The following is a 22,858-nucleotide window of genomic DNA, read 5'->3' as shown; positions in this document are numbered from 1 at the left end:
ATATATATATATATATATATATAAAATTGTACCCAACTTTTTGAGTTAACAAAATCTTTTTAAGTTAAATTAACTCAAAAGTTTAAGGCAGCCAGGTAACTTACATTTTACAGTGTATTATAAAGGTTTTTTAAAAAATGCAGCATTTTAAACATTGTCAAATCTTATGTTGTTACGGTATATTTACAGGAGGTGAACTTAAAAATACATGACTTAAAACATTAGCAAAAAAATTATCCACTATAGTGGACAAAATAAATCGCTAAGGAAGTCTGCGGGAAGGGTTTAAGGACGGCAATGTTTATTAAAGCTTTGGCAATGTAAAGCGTTATTACCATGCCAATAAAATATGTTGCCAGAGCTGTAGGGAGGGAGAAATGTTGGATGTCAGCCCAGGACGGCCCTCCTCCTCAATGCTTGACGGGGCGGAGCAGCGGACATGCGCTGAGCTGGCAGACTCAGATCCGCTCCGCTCCCTGCGCTGCGCCCGAGGAGAGGAGACACGGACAGTCTCGCGTCCGGGGTGCTGGAGACCCACATCAACACTCACTGTCTCCAAGGACAACATTTGGGCCCCGGGACAGCAAAGAACCTGAACTAAATAGCAAAAATTAAACGGTGACAGAAGCTCTTTATAGGGGACGTCTCCTCTCCATCGCCTTTGCGCACGACCACCCATTAAAAACCCCTCTGGACCAGCGTCGCCAGCAACCGATGCGCCCTGACGACAAGACAGCGGTCACATTTGTTTTTGTTTGCGCATTATTATTAATCTATCACATTACGGACACCGTTTTGGTGTTGACATACATTTAACGGGTTTCTGGTTTATGAAACTGACAAACTATATTTATCTATCTCGTTCGCTGTGGACTGACGCGTTTAAGTCTTTAGTTTTTGCTTTTTTCAATCACTGTCATGCCGACAATGCGTTCAGACTGCATTAGATTATTCAGCCTTTGGTGACAGTGATCTTATAGACATTTCTACATATATCTGGCGGGCCTTCCTTGAGTCGTCTTTGGCAATCGTAAGGAATTGGATCAAGCATTCCCTGTGGAAAGTTTAAGGTGGAGACCAGTGCCATAACATATCCAGGAGGTTTTTCCGAAGGTAAGTCAGTGTAATGAACTCAGATGGCACAGCAACCTTGCATCTCATTCACAGGCTCATTTCCATGCCACATTTGAGTGATGTTATGAGAATATAAGCATGCACACTTGACCTATTTTTCAAGATTGTGTTTTTAGGTTTATACCCGTGTCTGAAACTGTGAGAACTGATGTTTTTTAAAAAAAAAACAGAGATCTGAAAGTTGGACCGAGAAGAATCATGTGATTACTTTGTTGTTGTTTGGTTTGCTTATCTTATCCAGACATTGTTCAATCCTAGATGCAGATAAAATACTTACAACTATCTTTGAGTGTCGAATCATAGATTAGATGTGAAATAACTCAAATTTTGAATCGATTACAGTAACGTTACCGTTATTGCTGCGTAGTGGTTTAAGCCTGGACATAAAGCACCCATCATCCAATTAGGCAATTCCAGTGTCCCCTTGCTTAATTGTGAGCACATTGAGATGTGGTTTGGAACAGAGCCTGCCCTCATTGGCTGTTACACATGAGGCCATTGATAAAGAAGATGCCTGCCAGGACATAGTTCACCAACGGAGAGAGAAACATCTCACACCAGGGGTCCAAAAACCCTCTTGAAGATTGCGCACAGGGCGGATGGTTTGTTTTTGGGAACTGCACACTAGGTAGCGTACCTGTTTACATTTGAGAGGGTTGATTGAGGTTCCTGAAGGCGAAACAGCCGTTTGTAATTTGGTGAGAAGTTTTCTTGGATGTGACGTTTGGACCTTTCAGAGCCTCAATGCTTAAACAGTCTTGCTATTTTTTCTAAACCCTAAGAATGAATCTTACAAACTCATGAAACAAAAAAGTAAATGATGCCTTTTACGCACCCCTTAAGCATAATTGTAGTATATAGTACATACAGTCATTGGATTACCGTAATTTATGTGAGATTCACCCCACTATACATTTAACATGGTGCCAACAACAGTACATGTCTGTTTCTTCTGTGGACATTTGGAAATCGCTGTTCAAAATTTATGGTGACCCTAATGTGACCCGAACTGAGCAGATGTCTTCTTTAAACCCTGTCTGTGGTGAAATCCAGACCTGGCCAGATAATGTCAATCTCATGCTCTTGTGTGTGCGTGTGTGCACAGCTTTCTGCCTTACGCTGCTGTACAAACACCTCGTGTTATTGCCGTAAGTCTTGGGTTTACCGTATGTCCTCTTCCAGCTGTGTGTGCTGATGTGCTCTCCAAAATGTGCCCAAAAGAGACATAATGGATACACGTTCGCACGATGTGGCTCCTGGCTCCTGGCTCGCACAGTTGAAAGTTGCAGAAATCTGAGAAGACTTTGGCGTACTTTTGTGAGGGGTCTGGCTAGTGAATATGCTGTTTGTTCCAGTCTATGCTCAGAATGGTGTGCCAAATATGACCCACCCTGAAGTGCCTCTGTGAATTCATGCCCATTACGCTCTCTAATGCTCAGTGACCAAACGGGGGCCCACATCCAGATTTTACTTAAGTGGGGCCAAAAAGGAGAAATACATTGAGGCATATGGCACACATGCTTTCAGTACTAAACTTTCTGTAAGCATCCAGCACAAAATCACTGATTTTAATAATCGATTAGTCAGGAAGTCACACAAGCTGCGTTTCCATTGCAGGTTTGGGCAAAACTTTCTAAATGTCGACAAAAGACTATTGCAAAATTACAGTGTTTCCATTAAAGGAAAGCACCACCGTTTTCAATATTTTACTATGTTCTTAACTATCTGTTTTTAATGCGTACACTTAATCTTTGTACAGCGCGTCATCAATGTGTTAGCATTTAGCCTAGCCCCATTCATTCCTTAGGATCCAAACAGGGATGAATTTAGAAGCCACACGTAGTTACACGAGTTGCAAAAAATAAAACGTGCCGATTTTTTAAACAGATAAAAAAAATGAGAACTATATTGTATGCCGGAAGAGCACTTAGTTTGCAGCACTTCGACCTCAGGCGCATGAATTGGGCTAGGCTAAATGCTAGCACATTCACAACGCGCTGTACAAAGATTAAGTGCACGCACTGAAAAAGATAGGTAAGAACATAGTAAAATATTGAAAAACTGTGTTTTCCTTTAACCTGATAAGAAACACTGTTCCGTACACGGCACACCCCTCCCTTGCACGTGAGGCTGCATAAACGTCATTGTAACTTTGAAGCATTAAATCTTCAAAATATACAGTCATGCGGCACATCATGCGGTTTGAAAGCTTAGACTTTCGGGATTCCATTAAGTCCACACGCAAAGCATCATATGATTTATAGCAGTCATAGGATATTTACTTACCTTCAAAATCCTCCCTTTATCCGCTTCGGTGAAATTGTCCAAAACAAATTGTTTATAAATCCCCCAAAGTTTAAGGAAATGGAATATCCAAGACTTTTAATCCAAAATGATTTGTTTATCTCCCAATCTTCGTTTCTAACCAAATTACAATATAAATACTGTATACAATTAGGTCACTAATGGACATTCGTTCGAATCTCACTTTTCATTCACGTTTTATAATGAATATATTCGTATGTCACGTTTATTGTGCAACAACGTCTGAGGAACAAATACGCCCCTTTGTGGAATTTCAGCCGTTGATATAATTTTTCCTCTCGCGATAAGTCATTCCAAACATCATGTCGACTGATGTTGGTAAGTTTGCTAATATCACATCCACCACACTAGGCAGAAGGAGATGTAAAAGTAATATCCAAACATTAATGCCAAGAAAAGCCCCTTATACTTAGGAGCGGCAACGTATAGGTGTTTCTTGGAGGTAATAGTACATTATTTTAAATCAAAAGCGACGTAGGAGTGTTATCCAGACATTATTGGCAAGGAAAGCCTCTTACTGTGGGTTCACACCAGCCGCGTTTGAGGCGTCAAATTCGCGTCTACCGTGTCTAGTTTGCCGCTTTAACATTTTGAGTTTACTCGCTTCATTCACGCGTGAAACTCTCTTGTGAAATTCTAGTCATCGAGACATTCCCTCGGAAATTTGCGTATTAGGAGGGGCTTCTGCGACTCCGCTCACCTCCTGTAATCATGTCACTACCAGAGCAAGCTCCTGATTGGTTAACACAGAGTTTTTTTGTGCCAAAGTTCAAATTTTTCAACTCGCTCGTTTCCGCGGCAACGCTCAATTTGCGGCATTCACATGAATGAGGCGGAACTGCGGCTACCGCGCCGCGCTAAACGCCTCATTTGCGCTGCAAAACCTCCAGACGAATCTTTACATTGACTTAACATTGAAATCACTCGCGCTTGACGCCTCTACCGCGGCTGGTCTGAACGCAGCATTATACTTGGGAGCAGACACGTATTGAGGTGTTTCTGAGAGGTTTTAGGACATACCGCATTATCTTCAAATAATAATTATTGACGTACTTGAATCAGGTGACCTGAAATTGTGAACTACTTCATGCAAGTGTAAAAACTTTTTTGCCATATATGGGAGTTTTGGCGAAATTGACAAGTTTCCATTGACCTTATTGTCAATTTGCGCAATTTAAAGGGTAAAGGAAATGCAGCTATTTTATAGAACAAACCCAGTCACATTCTGCAAAATTTGTCCTGTTGTGTTTCAAAGACTAAAAGTAAGTTATACAGGTTTCGAATGAGTAATGACTGAACTGAAACTGGTGTGAACTGTGTGAACTGTAATTGCCGCTCTGCACAGCTTCAATTCAAAATTGTGTGTCTGCTGGTTGTTAAATATCTGGTAGTACCAAGTCTTTAGCTTTATGAAGCCTCATTAAAATGCCATGCAAACAAGCCAGTATGATATGCATGATCCCTTTAAACTAGATTTACACTCTTCGCAGTAAGATTCAAAGTATCAAGAGTACGAGATGGTCCTGTGATGGGAATTTTTAGATAGGCCCAGTTATCTAGCCTGGAATAAACGTTTAACATTTGCTAGAAGACTACAGAGAAACTGAAACTACTAAAGTACATTTATGGGGAGTTTCCCCGACAGGGTTCAGATTAATCCAGGACTAGGTCTTAGTAATATTAGGACAGAAAAACAATAGTGGTGTGCATCTTAAGACAAAACAATGGCACTGATATGTCCAGATAAGTCAGGGCATAATCTTTTAAAATAAAGGCACCTCAAACATGCACTTCAGTCAGGGACTAGTGGCGCTTTTCCATTGCATAGTACCCCACGGTTTAGTTTAGTTTGGGTCGGGTCAGCTCACCTCACTTTGGCGTGGTTAGCTTTTCCATTGAGTTTAGTATCACTTTGCAGTAGGAGGGATTTTAGACGTGTCGTTAAATTTGCGCTGCATACGGCTGTGACGTCATACAAGTGAGAGGAGAGCGTTGTTCTACATTCCCATTCATTTATTTATTTCTCAGTCCGCCACAAAATTAAAATTGGCCACCACAAATAGATGTTTACACATCGCGTTTATCACTACCTCTGTCTCTCATGACAGTTTCGTTCAAACACCCGCGGCGTCAGCTGACGGCGCTCCGCTGAGCCTCACTGAAGTTGCATTTAAGCACATAATGCTGACGTGCTCGTCGCGAATGTTCCGCCACAAACTGCAAGTCTGGAAAAAACTGTTAAGGTGTCCCTGATTCTGAACATGTGGATGTTTTTCATCGCTAAAAGGGAGTTTTGGAACTTATAGCAGAGCAGATGACAACATGTTTGCTCCAGACAGCGCAAGCTAGCCTAGCACAGGTAAAGCTAATTTACATTCTAGCAATGACGCTGATAGTGACGTTTCTTTCAGACCAATCAGTGATCTACAGTGTTTTCGCGTCACGTTTGGTATCAGCTCGGGTCGCTTGGAACCCCAACCGAGGTGGTACGAAAAAAAGTATCGGGTACCACGTACTGCACCTAATGGAAAAGCTCCCAAAAGTAAACTGACCCGACCCAAACTAAACCAAACCGTGGGGTACTATGCAATGGAAAAGCGCCATAGGATAAGCCCTGTTCGGGACATGGCCCCTTAAAGAGCACCAATGGTCCGATTCACGATTTTACATTTCCTTTGGTGTGTAAGTGTGTATTAGTACATGTTAACGATATGCAAAAGTTACGAACCCCAAAGTAAACGATGACGCGAGTTATCATCTCCAACGTAAATCTCTTTTCTTGGACTACAACAAACACACAGATTGTAGGACATTCCTCCCGCTTTGACTCACAGCCTGTAAGTTAACTCCTGTTAGCATTGCATTGTGACAAAATCTTTCAAACATGGTAAGGAGCGTCACATTTCCGGCTGACGTCAGAGGTATTCAGACCAATCACAATGTACAGGTTAGCTGGCCAATCAGGGAGAGTTTTGTACCAAATCTGTGCGTTTCAGAAAGACAGGGAATTTTTTTTAAACGTAAACCACGCAAACACATTGTATAATACCAAATACACATAGTAATGTTGTTTTTAGCAATAAAATAGGTGCTCTTTAAAGTCTTTGAGATTCTTGTAACATTGCAAGAAGCAAATACAAAATATTGTAAAACCAAAAGCTTAAAAATTTAAAATGTAATATTAAAATATATATAAATAGTGTTAGGCAAATCAGAACAATTGTATATTTTCTGTATACCCCGTGTCTGCTCATTCTTTTAATCAGCTTCATGATACAAAAAGCTACAAAAGCTGTCACTGGCATGGTACCATACATTTAGTACCAATATATACCTTTGAGGTACTATATGCACTCGTTAGGTTTTGAGAAGGTACCGCCCTGGTGACAGCTTTTGTACTCTTTTTTTCTGAGAATGTATGGATGCTTGGATGTTTTTTAAGCAGTATTGACCGAGATCTCTTCTGGACACTTGTTGGCTATTCTTCTTTCTTTACCCGAATGTAGACACTGTGTTTGTCTACAGAGCAAATTTGAAAGCATTTATTTTATCCAAAGGCCTTTACACTAAAGGATTTTGAGATAATTGGAAACATAAGGTGTATCCAAACGTGTATTTTTGCATTCAGAGCTGATATGAGGCCCTGAATCACACAGCTCAGTGAAGCCAGTCTCTCTCGCTGGGTTTGGACCACGCATTCTTCTGCAGTTAAACTGCAACCACTAATCACAGCGTGGCCTCACCATTTCCTCTTGGAACGTTTCGCTCATGTCCTCCCTGCTGCGCGGAGCCTGGTCCCACCCCGGCCTGAGGACCCTCTCGCCCCCGCCCCGGCACCTTCATGGGACACCAGAGGAAGGTTTACGCCACCCGTCTGAGTGCCTCAGGGCTGCCGGTGGCCTGAGATCTGAATGCAACCGCTCCAAAGTCAACACAGACAGAGGTCTGAATCCTCATGTACCTCTTTTACTTCTTACTGCGGTTCTCTTTAAGCAGTTTATTTTCTTCTTACATAGAAATGGAAAATGCGAAAGTCACCCAAAAATGAAATTTTGTCATTATACTCACCCTCCATTAAATTCAAAGTACATCTGTTGTTATTCATCTGTGAAACACAAAAGGAGAAAGTGTCAAGTACAAAAACATCAAGAAATGATCAACGCTATCACATGACAATTCGTACGTATATTACAAGGTGGCTAATTCATATGAGCACATTCATACATTTTTGTACGATTTGCCACTGTGATGGGGTAAGTTGTGGGGTTTTGTTATTGTTTTCTGTTATGATTATCATACGTTTGTGTACGATTCACTTCGTATAAAAAATACAAATTAGCCAACTCTTAAAATACGTACTAATTCATGTGAGATCAGGCTGGAAATTATATATATAAATTCTCAGTAGCAGTCAAATAAATGAACACTTAAAGCTGCAATCCGTAACTTAATTAGTAAAACAATAAACAAAAATCAGTTTGGAATACATAAACAGTAAGTGTTCAAAACCGTTACCCACAATTGTATGCTTATAAAAATGATTTATAAAAGGAGCTATCGGGTTGGATTTAATCGTAAATGTCAGTTTATCAATACACGTAAATATATGTGAAGGCACCTGCAATTTTACGTTTTGAACAGAGATGGCGATAGAGAGGCAAAAGTTTTGTATTGCAGCTTTATAGGCTTAAAACTATCAACATAATTTGCGTCTACATTTAAATTTCTATAAACAGTCCTTCCGGATAAACGCAGTTGCTGACAAAAATCCTTGATCTTGCGGAACGTTTTCTTTAAAAATGCGATGGAATATGCAGGATATTTATGCGATGAAATTGCGGAAATTTGCAAAAACTGTGTGAACTTGCAACAAATGTTTGCAGCTTTTCATTGATGTTCACGTTGCGTAATTACATTACTTTCTAACATTCCCATGACAACAGGGGACATGGCTGGGCATGTGTGCAGTAAATGCAACATTTTTCAACTTTCTGCTAAGATATATATGAAGAGTTTCGTTGCAAAACGAGATAACCACCGTTTTTTTAATTGTTCAGAAATCGTGTTTTTTGGTTGTGCATTCCAATTAATTTCAATGCAACTGCAGTTGGTTTGTTTTGATTTAAAACCTTCATAACTTAAAAGATACAGCTAAGTAGCACCATAAAACAAAATAATAACATGATAACATAATAATAAACATGTTTTGACAAAAATGTTAAAAAATGGATTTATCTCGTTTTGCAACGAAACTCTTCATATATGATTTTTTTGCTAGGAAAATGCGGGGATTATGATATCATCCAAGCCCCGCATATTTTGCGAGCTGAAATCTGCAATTTATGCGGCGAAAGTGCAGAGGATTAAAAAAATGCGGCCCCCACATAAATATACAGACTTTGGCTGATTATGCATTGAATAATGCGATCGCATAATCGTGTTTTTCTTTAAATAGCGTTTATTAAAAAGTTTGTCCAGACTCCAGATAGTAAAAAAGCTTTCATTTGTGTTATTTTATAGCCTCGATCAAGTGTTAAATTGCAATAATAGGGAAAACATATGCATGTTCAAACTAGGGATGCAGCGAATCCAGGTTTCGGATTCGGCCGAATACTGGGCTTTTTGGCGGGGTTCGGGTTCGGCCGAATCCTAGATTTTTTTTCCACCGAACCGAACCCTAGGCTTGCGCTACGCTGGTCGACGTCACGCAGCCGTTGATTACACACATCGGGTGCTGAAGTGGAGATGAGCTTTTTCTTTCGGTCAGCTGGACACACCAAAACTTTTAAACACGGCTGAAAACGCCTTGAGGACCCCAAATGCCAGCTGTTTTTCAGCCGAGCGCTTGGTAGCTGTGATGCTTCAGCTGTGAGCCGGTTGGTTGCTGTGGTAATGTCCCGCCCCTCCTCCACTGTAATTGGACGGCCGTGTGAAGACTGACATTGACGAGCGGAGCTTCTCACTCAAAGTTAAATATAGTTTTCAGCGCGGAGCTGCTTGCTTATTGGAAAAACGAGCGTATCGCAACGCATCGCTTTCATTATGCATAGGCTTATGGTAATTGTCAAAATAGTTTTTCCAACTTGTCATCCTGGCATAATGTACAGTTAAAATTAAATAAAATGAAAAAATACACTGCTGTGGACGTTTTTTACTTCATTAATGTGTTTTACTGTGTTGGAATAAGGATGCGAGTAGGATTCGGTATTCGGTTTCGGATTCGGCCGAATCTTAAACGGTGGATTCGGGATTCGGCCGAACCTAAAAAATCTGGATTCGGTGCATCCCTAGTTCAAACGTTTGACTGAACGTAGTGAACTAGAAATGCAACAACGAATCGATAAAATTTATAATAATTGATTATAAAAAATGTTGTCAATGAATGTCATTATCGATTAGTTGGACTGTGACATCAAACAGCGCGAGTTATGTTCTTATGAAGTCAGACGCTATTTCTTTATAAATGTTAAAGATTAAAATTGGTTTATTAATATGTGGCAAAATTTCCTCACCAGCATATCCCTAAAGATTAAGAAAACTCTTCTACACATGAATGCACTAATTTAGGGTTGTTTTTAGCTATAATAACTGAAAAATCTATTGAAAATGTTTAGGGTTTTATCCCATTATTCTTTATTTTGAAAACAATCATTAGTTGCAGCCCTATATTGAACATTGCAAAATCCATATTACATCTGTATCAGACATTGAAAACCTGCTGACTTTTATCTGCCGACCGATAACAGTACATCCGAAGAATCACAAGCGGATAGTCATCAGAGTTTGCTTCATGGAAAACCCCAAACTGCATCACCACCATTGTTTCCAACTGTAAAAGCGCCAGTAGTTACGCTAAAAGCGCAGATGATTTTTATTATTATTTACAGCCGGGCTCTTCCAGTATACCCACAACAAGACTGCAGTAAACATGTTTATATGAAAGAGAAATATAGAGGATGGCAGTGGGGTTTAGAGAGAGAGAAACAGGGCGGCTCTTGGTATGGCTCCTGTCTGGGCAAATTCATTCCTGTTAGTGTATATGAGACTGCATACTTCTTTCCATGGTCTCCTGACAAGACATTTGAATGATGAAGCTGAATGTTCATACGTTCTGCCTCATTATAAAAAGATCAGAGATTTAGCTTTTGTCCAGTTGGATGGTCCCAATGCATTCGTATCCTTGTTAACTTTGGCACACAGTCCAGGCTGTCCAATGAGAATATTTGGTACTTTCTGCAAACTCTACAGTGAATTGTAACCTCCTTTAAATCTGAACTCTATCATAAAAACCAAGACATTCCTTTCAGTGCTTTCATCGCTTAAATTTCCCAGAGTTTGAAGGCTCAATGGTGTGCTTGTGACTTTGTTTATGAGATAGAAAGTCTACATGAAATCAAAACTTTTGCATTTTTTTTCTTTGCTTATGTTTCTGGTCTTACTGTGCACAATTTATTGAGACTTTATGACAAATATATTTAAAAAAAATTAAGACTTGTCCCATCTTTGAAACAGTTGTTCCTCCCATGAAATCAAATATCGTAATTTTTCATTTCAACTTTCAAACGGAAATGGAAAAACTTAAAACATACCAGATTACAAAAATATAATGGATTACATACACTGCTTTACACACAAAAATGCTGGATTATTTTCAACCAAGTGTTGGGTCAAAAAGGGATGAGCCCACCCGATTTGACCCAACAATGGATAAAACAACCCAGCATAGGTTAAATTACAACCAAACGGGCTGGGCTCTATTTGCCCCAATGCTGTGTTGAAAATAACGCTCTGTAAGTCACTTTGGATAAAAGCGTCTGCCAAATGCATCAATGTAAATATATGGAAAAAGATTGAAAAAAATAATTACTGCCTCTAAAATGTACATTCAACTATAAGAAATGTCTTTCCATGTACTGCACGCCAAACTATCTGTCAATCTGTCACACCGAGACTTATTTTCCATGCATTATTTGAGCTCTAATTGTATGCATCTCTTCCTGTCCTTCACCCTCCCTGCCTCGCTATACCTTTTTGTCTCATGTTCACCCCCTCTCACGGAGACAGAAGATGAAAGGACCTCCGTGTTTAGGAGGAGTCTGCCACTCAGCTGAGCTAAGTCAAAGAAACGAAAGAGGGAGGGTGAGGGAGGGCGAGAGATAAAGGGTGAAGCGAGGAATAAAAGAAATCCTGTCATGTTGACCTTGTCTGGCTGCCAGGCATCGGAGGGGGACAAGTATTGAGAGGAGGGCGGTCTTGCTTTGAGAAAACAGGCGCCCCATGTGAGGGGAACGAGAGAACACAGACACACAGTGAAGTTGGCAGATCCACAGAAAAAAAGAGAGAAACAGAGGCATAGAAAAGAGAGAGAGAGAGTGTTTGCACGTAGATACCTGAAAGAAAAAGAGGTATTACACCATCATTGTGGCCATACAGTATGGCTGGGTAATAACAGGGAAGGTTGCTTCGTGCCTGCTGTACACTGTTCTTTAAAAAATATATATTTATTGCAGTGTTGCTTTTCAAGGTACAAATTACATAAAAATACTTACCAGCACAAATGAGATATACTTACACATCAGGGTCCTACTAAGCCTCTGGAAACACATATTTGCTCCCTTCCCCTTTGCCGAGGGATCCAGGAGTCCTAGTGGTGAGCATGCATTCTTACTGTGGGTTCACACAAGTCGCACTTAAGGCGTCAAATTCGCGTCTACCGCGTCTAATTTGCCGCTTGAACATTTTGAGTTTACTGGATTTATTCGCGCGTGAAAGCCGCACGTGAAATAGTGAAAACAGGAAGACGGAAGTCATCGAGACATTCAAGAGTAAATTCTTGGGAGAGGCTTTTGCGACTCCAAACGCTTCCTGTAATCCCGTCACTACTAGAGCAAGCTCCTAATTGGTTAACGCGGCGCGTTTTTCCGCCAAAGTTTTAATTTTTCAACTGGCGCGTTTCCCATGACAAAGCTTGATTCGCTCGAACAAGGCGGAATCGCATCAACGCGTCTTCACATTGACATTACATTGAAATCACTCACGCTTGTCGCCTCCACCGTGGCTGGTATGAACGCGGCATTAGGGTTTGTGCAAAATTATGGTAAACACGACAACGATACACAAAAATGGAAATGTTTTCCCTGCATGTATTTCGAGGACTGACAACTTCTTTTTCGAGGGCGCACGATGCGAAGTTTGTCACAACATGTATTTAGCCCATCATGAGTGTTGCTCGTCATGTCAAAATATGTGTTCGATGCGTTATGTTTATAACGCGTGATGTCAAAATACGTGTCTGCTGCAGACGCTTCAAAGAGGTTTATGATAAAAGTGACTCTCACGTTTGCCAGATACTCACTTAATTTCATGTGTAATCAGAGTTTAGTGTTAAGTTAGTGTCTTGCGAGTATTTCGTAGACGTGAGCGTCTGTTTTATCATAAACCCTTACGACGCTTGCGCAGCAGGCACGTATTTTGAAATGAAGCATGATGCACATGGTTCACATGATGCAACAAACACATATTGTGACATGACGAGCCACACACGACACTCCGGACGCATATTCACATATCAAGTCACCGGACGTCACTGCTGACAACAAAGTTGTTTCACACGGATCCACTGAAATTAATAGAAATGAAAAGTCAGTTTTATGCATGCCAGGTCAGTAGATGGCGATGTCTGAAATGTCTGAAATCGATGATGTCGGAAAATGTAATGTGAATACCATAGACTGTAAAAAAGATGGACATAGTGTCTGTGACGTCAAGCATAGGTTTCTGAAGATCGTATTTGAAGCTTAAAGTAGGCGGTGTCTGCCGTCGCCATCTTGCCCGTGCGTCACTGCGCATCACTCGCAGATATCCGAAAATGGGTAAAGAGGCGAGACATGGGTAAAGCTGAGGTGACTGGTTGCAGTTTAAATCACTTCCGTATTGGCTTCATCAGAGAGATCGGAAGATTGTCCCTCTGTGAATACACATGATGTCACCGTTTTACACAGAGACGATAATATGGTCTTTTCGAAAACTTTTATTAAAACTTTACCTTTTTATGCCAGAATTGTTATGTATGCATGGACAAAAAGTTTCAATTTTTTGTTAAAAACGTAAAAAGCAGTTGAAGGTCGTTTACACTATGAATTATAACTTTAAAGATATATTAGCATCCACACCCATGGCTGATAAAATTATATATTTATTCTAAGTTTGCGCTCTTTTGCAAACGTTGCATTTAAATTAAAGTCTTTCAAACTTAAAAGGATTTTGATTGGCTCTCAGTGTTTTATTGTTTATCAGCTGGTTAACATTACTCCAAAAATGATTTCAAAGATATATAATCCTTTATATTATGTGTATGTGTGCCATTTAAGATAATTCAGCCCAGCACGTCCAGTTTAACATCATCTCATTTTGTTAGCCAATTAGGTACTTCTGTTCTTGGTTTCTACATCTTCCTGTTTTCTTCCTATTGCGGTGTGTTTTGGTCTCGAAAGCTAAACCCCCACCCTGTCTCTCGCTCCGTATCCTGCGGCTCTCGAAACCTTCTGTCGTCTGCAGCGCTGGTTGGTTTGTACACAGGTGCTTGTCAAATAACCGCAGACCAGAGGACCCTTCTGTGCAGCCGATGAAAAAAAAACACCACATCATTCTATCATGTGAAGCACCAGGATGCCAAAGATATCCCCCGAGGTGAAGCTGCCGATAGCCATGTATCATCTCTTATATAGCAGATTTAAGTTTTCCCATACACCTAAAAGGACACGCCTAAGGCTTTCCTGTCAGAGAGAAAGTTAAAGTTAAAAAGAGAAAGAAAAAGTTTCTCATGTGGCATTTCCATAATATCTGAATCCAGGAAATAAGCTTCCCAAAATGTGAAGTGTACCCACTGCACTCGTCGCTGGCATGAACTCAGCATGCAGTCGCTGTGTGTTTTATGCTTAAAAGCAAAATCCCCTTAAAAACATGAGGGCCTCCGTGCTTAGACTCACATTTGTCATTCACAGAACTTACAGCAATGCTGAAATATGGCAGAGGGATGTTGCTTACCGAGCCGAGTTTCCATGCGTTCGTAAGATCCCGTAAATCCGTGGCAGTGTGGGATAGAAGAAACACCAGACCCTCTCTAAACGCCTAGACATTTACCACCCCACCCAATGGCCAAAGTGTTGAGCTACGACTCTGCTTTCCAGATGGAAACAGACCCCAGCCGAACTCTTTCTTACAATTGAACAATTGCACTCGCTGACCTCCTCGGCAGCGACTTCGTATTTGACAGACACGTCGTATTGCATGTCCACACAAGCTGCGTTGTGGATTATTTAATTGCACGCACAGGAATGTTGTGTTTGTGTAGACAGGATCCACGCACGGTCTCAGAGGAGAGTGGAAGAAGTGAGCGTGCGTATGTTCCAGGGATTTAGCCAGGTGCCAATCCCCCGGAATTCCTCCAGTGACCTCGTGTGCCTCCGGGGAAGATCCGTCTCAGGTTGAGTAAAGGGGCGGATCTGAGGAACAATCGGCCGAAATGCACGACCGTAAACTAACTGTAATCGTGCTCTGCATCTACTTTAAGGTCCATTAGATTTCACCGGTCGCTCTGTTCAGTCAAAGGCCATTCACAACCTGTTTTTAGAAACTTAATGCAACTCTGACGGTTCACTGGCAAACATTCGAGATCAAACAAAGGACTTCTGCATGGGGCTGGAAAAAGCACGACTATACAGAATTATATCTGCATTGCTTTCTCAAGCAGCTGGACTGAGGGAAATACATGGGGATTTTTGATCTATTGATTCTCATTCAGGCTGATGAAATGTGACAACTTTTATTGTACTTGTAGCCCAGCTGTACTGTATAATAATTCACAGAAAAAGGGAAGCATGTTCCTGCATGGTTTTTGTGAAACTCAACAATGAAAGCAATATGTTAGGGACTGACAAACTTCATCTACATTGTATGGAAAAAGCAGCATTAACATCCTTTAGAGTTTCTTTTTTACTGCTCTTTGTACATTTTGGTAATAGCTTTTCTTGTAATGGTCCGGCTACAATCTTAAAAATGTCACCATTTCAATTTTGTGTGGTGCTGGGGTGCACTTCATGATGTTGATATAATTCACTGTATTTTTGGAGAATTCATTTTGTAATGTAAAAATCTAGCTCTTAGGCTATATATTTTTTCTTCTTTTAAAGTTACACTCCACTTTTTTTGAAAATATGCTAATTTTCCAGCTCCCCTAGAGTTAAACATTTGATTTTTACCGGTTTGGAACCATTCAGCTGATCTCTGGGTCTGGCGGTACCACTTTTAGCATAGCTTAGCATAATCCATTGAATCTGATTAGACCATTAGCATCGTGCTAAAAATAACCACAGAGTTTAGATATTTGTCTTATTTAAAACTTGACTCTTCTGTAGTTACATCGTGTACTAAGACCGACAGAAAATTAAAAGTTGTGATTTTCTAGGCAGATATGGCTAGGACTATACTCTTATTCTGGCGTAATAATCAAGGACTTTGCTGCCGTAACATGGCTGCAGGAGGTGCAATGATATTACGCACTGCCCGAAAATAGTCCCCTGCTATTGAAAGTTACTAATAAAAACTTTTAATTTTCCGTCGGTCTTAGTACACGATGTAATTACAGAAGAGTCAGTTTTAAATAGGAAAAATATCATTTTTTAGCGCAATGCTAATGGTCTAATCAGATTCAATGGATTATGCTAAGCTATGCTAAAAGTGGTACCACAAGCCCCAGAGATCCGGCTAAATGGATTCCAAAACGGTAAAAATCAAATGTTTTACTCTAGGGGAGCTGGAAAATGAGCATATTAAGTTAAATGGATATCACACCAAGTTAGATGGAAAGACATGTCAAGTTTAATATTACCACTGTTATTTATCATATTAAGTGACTATAGTCGAAGAAAAGTATCACAGACAGCAGACAACTCCAGGCCGAATGCACACCAGAGATGCCGACTTCGGCACAGATCTGGTGCGGATTCGGCCCAGAGCCATCTACTGTTTGGGATACCATGTAGTTAATTACAATTTAATTAATAAGGACAATACAATTTGGGTCACACTTTATTTTACAGTATCACTGTTACAGTGTAATTATACATTTAACTAATAAGTAATAATCATTAACAACATGTACTTAATATAGGGTTGGGGTTAGGATTAGGGTTTGGTTTAGGGTTAGTTGCATGTAATTATGCATAATTAACTGTTATTACTATATTATACCACGGGTCTGTTTAATGCTGTATTCTGATTGGCTGAGAAATGTTCCGTGCGTATGCGTTAATTTCTGATAACCGCACACCTAACTTGTCAAATGTCTTAAAAATAGGCACCAGAGCAATGTTTGTGGTAACCGTGGTATAAGAGGAATAATTGACTCCGGTCCTTTGAATTATTAGCTTCGCGTCGTGCCGCATTGCACCTTGGTTGTGCATTATTTTTGTATAATTCAATGGCCCGTCGTCAATTATTCCTTACATAATTACATGTAGCATTAGGGCTGGGCGATGTGGCCTAAAATTAAAATCCCAGATTTTTTCACAAAAAATCAGATTTATGATTTAAATCGATTTTCCCCCCTACTGAAAAATCAATCTGCAGATTGCAAAGAAATTGTTAAAAACTAGTTTTAACTTTTTTCCACCGTATATATGGTAGGGGTGTGACGAGATCTCGTGCGACGAGATGAAAAAATAAAAAAGTGCTATAAATATGAGGACTTGAGTAAAAAAACAGTAGGATTTTTAGTTTTTTAACATTTCAACTGCTTAGTGGTGCCCTGAAAGCCCTTTATGAGCACATTACAGCATTTCTAGAGAAGCCAAGACTTGTTAGAAAATCTGGAACTGCTAACATTTAAGTTCACGGCTCTTTATGTGAAAAACGCTTAAGTCTGAGAAGATTTGGGTTTTCACCTTCCGTGAGTTTGTGCCTCCAGTTTTCGTGCGATTACATTCCTGTCTGTTAAGATGCCTTGAGATTAAGTCAGGTTACATCATTCCTAAACCTTTGAAGAAAACCCAAAGCACACCGACAATATGCCACCCTCATTCCTAAAGTTAAACAATCCACTTAGACGAAAAAACAACCAGAGCACAAATTAACCGAAAATACACCAGGCTAAACAATGTCTCATTTCAGTCTGCTTCTCGCTATTCCAACCCTTTTCTTTTTCCAAATCCTCCAGTCTTCTTATTTGTTTCAGACAGAGAGAGAAATGCCGAGCGCCCTGCCCTGCTCTCACCAGGCCCTGTTATTGCACGCAGGAGTCTGTGGATTGCATCACTGTTTGTGGCTGGAGGCGGCAGAAATCAAAACGTTGTGAGGGAGGGAAGCATGAGGGAAAGAAGAGAGGAGCCAAGAACCAAGAGAGAAAATAATACAGAGTTGGACAGCAAATGTGTATTTGTACATTTGACATGAGTATGGGGTATTAGTCAGAGCTTGACCAACATCCATTTAGAAAGAATTGGTTAATAGGTTTTAGTTGTGAACGCCAGTAATTTTTTACATAAACCTCAGCAATGGTTTTGGTTTGTTACATAAGCACGTGAGAAAGTACATATTTAAAGTACGGTTAAACTAAAAACAATATATCGCAAAGAAGGCTGCAGTTTGTGGGCTTTTATCGACGAGTATAATGGTGCTTTTAGTCGTTAAATAGACATTCGTCTATATATGCTAGCTCAAAGTATTACTCCAATTTCATAAAAAAATCCAGATGATTTACTCCCCCCATGTCATCCAAAATGTTTATGTCTTTCTCTCTTCAGTCAAAAAGTAATTACGTTTTTTGAGGAAGATTTTTCTCCATAGTGGATTTAAGTGGACCTCAACAGTTTACAGTTTTAATGCAGCTTCAAAGGCCTCTAAAAGATCCCAACTGAGCCAAAAGGGTCTTATCTACAAAACAATCACCATTTTTGCCAATAAAATAAAATGTACTATTAAACCACTTTTACGTCTTGCACTAGCCGTGAGACGCGACAGCGCAACCTTAAAGGAACAGTATGTAAGAAATTTATATTAATTAATTATAAAATGGCCCTGATATATCACTAGACATTAAGAAATCATTTTCATTTCAAATACTTATATCACTGACAACAGTGGTCTGGCCAGGATATTGTCATTTAAAAAGTGAAGTTGCAGCACTCAACTGATGTTTATGTTGTCATTTTGTGTATTGGCCACCAGTTGTGTGATTGCAGTACCTGTTTTAGCCACAAGTTTTGTTATTGCAATACCAGTTTTGGCCACAATCCTACATACTGTTCCTTTAAGTATTACGCATTCACGTCGAAAGGTCATGCGTTACATATGTGAAACGCACACTTGCGGACCATTTTAAACAATAAACTGACACAAAGACATTAATTAGTATCATCCACATACAACAACTTCATAACGGTCCTCTTTCTCCACACTTGTAAACACTGGAGCGTTAGTTTCGCATATATTATGCGTAACCTTTTGACGTGATTATGTAATACGTCATGCTGCTGCATCACAAGGCTAGTGCAAGAAAAGTAGTTGTGGTTACAAAGTACTTATTTTTTGGTAAAATGACGATCATGAAACTGTAAACTGTTGAGGTCCACTAAAGTCCACTATATAGAGAAAAATCCTGGAATGTTTTCCTGAAAAAACGTAACTTCTTTTCGACTGAACAAAGAAAAACATCAACATCTTGGGGTTTAGTAAATTATCAGATTTTTTTAATGAAAGTGGAATAATTCTTTTAATATTAGTTTTTTCCAAAATTATTTCCATTCGAGCTGTTCTGTTATCTTACGGATATGGTTCTTTGTGGGATGTGTCAACAGATTCTAGGTAATAGGAAGACTGTGGCGTATATTATGAAAAGTAAATCTTTTCTCTCTCGTCTTGTGTCAGTTTCGAGTTGTAGGCTTGTGTAAAGTGCCACGTGTGTTAAGTCACGGATGGAGGTCCTGTTGTCATGTGCATGTCGTTAAAAGTAGAGCCAAAACATTTCGATCACCCACTGGTGGCTGGTTGCAACTTGCAGTATAGGTCATAAATGTCGCCCTTCATCTAAATGAATGAAATGAGCTAAACCTAAAAATAAAATTACACTTCAAATACATTTCTCGAGGATGGTTTCTGTAATTTTAGTTATTTTTTATCACTTGAATGGCCTTTTAAGTATTATTTTTTTCTAATATTTTTGGTTTTAGTTAGCTATAAAATACTGTTAACTCATTCCCCACCAGCCATTTTTCTGAAAAGTTGCATGCCAGCATTTCTTGTAATTTTCAAAAAAAAATTCACAAAATGCCTTCCAGGAAAATGTTCTTCTAAAAATATATAAACAAATGAAAGAACAGACTCTCTGCTTTCAAACAAACAAATCAAACCGGAAAAAAAGTTTCATCCTATCCATATTTTTTCTCTGCTTATAAACTCTTAAATATGTGTATTTTTCTTTAAAATTAATTTTGTTAGAGATCAGATTCAGAATGATTATCAAAACATACACAGAGTTTAAAATTAGTAAATAACGTTTTGCCTTTTTGCCTTTTTCAGTTTTTTCATAAATTGGGTATCTAGTGGATAATCGCGTTATTGCAGATTAACATAAAAATACACCAGGAACACTTTTTTTATGCAAATGTTTTCTCTTTATTGATGATATAACATAAAAAAATGGGTAGATCATTGACGACATGATTTATATAGTCAAATTGGAAAATGGGTGGGGCCGGCTCCGCTTTACAATCACTACTGCCAGACAAATGATGTCATCGGCGCAAGATGTCAGAGGCCATTTTTTTGGATATTTTGGCATTACTTTTCTACAGTGTAATGGGGTGTACACACCAAATGCGAAATCACAATTTGCTCGAGTAGATTACATATAAAGGCAATGCAAAGACGTGAATAGACGCCAACTTACACAAGGCGATGCGAATGATGCAAATCGGGCAAAAACGTGTGCTATTAGCCTCAAACATGTCTTTGCGCAAGTTGAAAATATTCAACTCACTTCGCATGACACGAAGTTACATCCCGCGAGTAATCTAAAGCGAGAAACATGATGCTTCTCGTTTGGTGACACAGCATAAGTCTACGGAGACACGTTGTCCATTTTTTTTTACAGTCAGTGTCTGCCTAATCCCATCTGAATGCATAAGTATTTTACAAGGTAGCTTACTTGTATGAATTTGTACAAAAATGTACTATTATTAGGAAAAAAAACAGACCCATGCCGCCCAGCCTGCTCCTGAAGCCAACATCACTGGGGTTAAGTACATCGTACTGAAATGTACAAATGAAATTTGTACAAATTCTTACAAAAACTTGTAAAATACATATGAATTGCCATGACACTGTATTGTCAGTGTATATGTAGTATATATGAGGAGCTCAGATGCCAAAGCCTATGATGAGCCAATGACATAAGCCGAATGCTCTCGGCATGTATTACACGTTTATCAAATACGTTCACTTTAAATCTGCCTAATCCTGGCCTCAGGATAATCAGAAACACCAATTGTTGGCAAAATCCATTAAGAGTCTGATGAAAAATGCTCATTTGCACAAAAAAACATGTCAGATGCACTTCGCATCAGAGCTCTTCGTATGTCCTTTAGTGAGACATAATGCACGTTCTCCTCTGTTTTCCCTTAACCTGCTTTGGAAGTCATTAAATGTGTAGTTTTAAAGATAATTAATTTTGTCAGATTTATTTTGGATATAATACTAAACACAGACATTACAAATCTTTCCTATCATTTTGATAAACACAAATGTGGCACTATGAAGGTATCAGTTTCTTACAATTTCCTATGTGTCTCCTTTACACATATGTCGACATCAGAAGGTTAATATAAAAGTTGGAAAGCGCTTACATTTCAGTTGCCAAACAATGTCCCTCAGTATCTCACAATAATACATGTTGCATGTGCTCACACTTTAATCAAAAGCAACTCTGTATAAAATATTATATTGGGATATTTGTGTGAGCGCTATTCTCAAAAGAAAAAAATCTGCTGATTGGATGAAGAGATACAATCGAGCCAAACGTCTACAACCATTAAAGTCCAGCCGATGGACACATACTGTAAATATCAAATTCGATATAAATCTGAAGAAAAAAATGGAATGTGCATTATATTACAATGTGCTGTGTTTGTTAAGTATCAAATGGGGAACTGTAAAAGATTACTGAAAGTTTACAGCTAATTTAATTTTAAAACAACTTCATGAGTTTAGGGTACAAACTGTTTTGAAGGAGGAAAACACTTGTTTTCTTTTAGAGCGATGACTGTGCCAGATGGAAACAATGGCAGTGATAATACAGAACAGTTTGTAGTGATTTTGTGAGGAGCTCAAACCAGGCCGTGACCTCTCGTAACCTTCTTTACCCTCCAGTCCGGTCAGGTCATCCTGAGGTTTATGATCCCACCTTTGGCTTTGTTTACTTCAAGAATGATAAACACTTTGTGTGAAATGCTGCTATTCATCCTTAGGTCTGCCTGTAAAGTTGACTCTGGGAAAAAAAAATGAAATAAAGTAGTTGCTTGATCAAGACAATGAAGTAAAACTTATATTAACTTTTATTTATTCTTGGCTTCACATAAATATATATTGAATTATTTTTTTTACCTTAAAGTCTGATATTAAATGTATTATTAACCACCCAGCCAAATTTGAATGATAAAAATGCCAAATAAATAAAAGAAGTCATTAAAACCTTGGAAAAACAGATACGATTCTCTGATTTCAAGTGCTGGGGGCGTGTCCGTTGTTTGCACTGAAGCCACACCCACTCGCGGGAAAGTTACTTGTCTCTCTTAAAGGTGGGGTGCATGATCTCTGAAAGCCAATGTTGACATTTGAAATCACCTAAACAAACACGCCCCTACCCCAATAGAATCTGGGCCTTCTTTTGATAGACCCGCCCCACACATATGCAACCCAGGCAATGATGTTGGTCAGTAGATACACCCCTTACTGCTGATTGGCTACAAGTGTGTTTTGGTACTCTGCCCGACTTCCTTTTCCAAAGTGTTTTTTCAAAAATCATGCACCCTGCCCTTTAACTTTCAAATACCACTGCAACCTGAATGGATGCTTGTGATTGTGTTGGGGCGGGGCCAGGTTCAGTGGCTCCAGTGCGTCATCAAGCCACCGTTTTAGCCCCGCCCAAACAATCCTGAACACAGAAATGTGGAAAAACTGTTTAACGATCTAACTCAGTAGTACATAGTTTACAGTCTTTGTAATGTGTTTCAGCAATATATTTATAATGTGTTTAGAAACAATTCTCTGAAATGACTTCATCCGGACTTTTCGGATGACCTTTCAGTCAGCCCCTCCCCTACACTTGGCTCTATATTTGCATGTA

General features: G+C 39.4%; 1 protein-coding gene across 3 annotated transcripts in view; it reads left to right on the top strand.

The window, feature by feature from the left end:
- The first annotated feature begins 453 nt into the window (after window positions 1–453).
- The window catches only part of LOC141362783 (zinc finger protein GLIS2-like), a 40,727-nt gene continuing 18,322 nt past the window's right edge, over window positions 454–22,858 (top strand). Inside the window, exon 1 of one of the 3 annotated variants that reach the window (XM_073865018.1) lies at window positions 454–1,113. The gene's annotated coding sequence lies outside the window, so the exon portion shown is untranslated. The remainder of the gene's footprint in view (window positions 1,114–22,858) is intronic. The other 2 variants (XM_073865017.1, XM_073865019.1) reach the window with 2 other exon arrangements.

Source organism: Misgurnus anguillicaudatus, unplaced genomic scaffold (genome assembly GCF_027580225.2).
Source record: "Misgurnus anguillicaudatus unplaced genomic scaffold, ASM2758022v2 HiC_scaffold_29, whole genome shotgun sequence".
Taxonomy (NCBI): Eukaryota; Metazoa; Chordata; class Actinopteri; order Cypriniformes; family Cobitidae; genus Misgurnus; species Misgurnus anguillicaudatus.
Note: the sequence above shows the minus strand (reverse complement) of the source record. Positions and strands in the feature narration are given on the sequence as shown.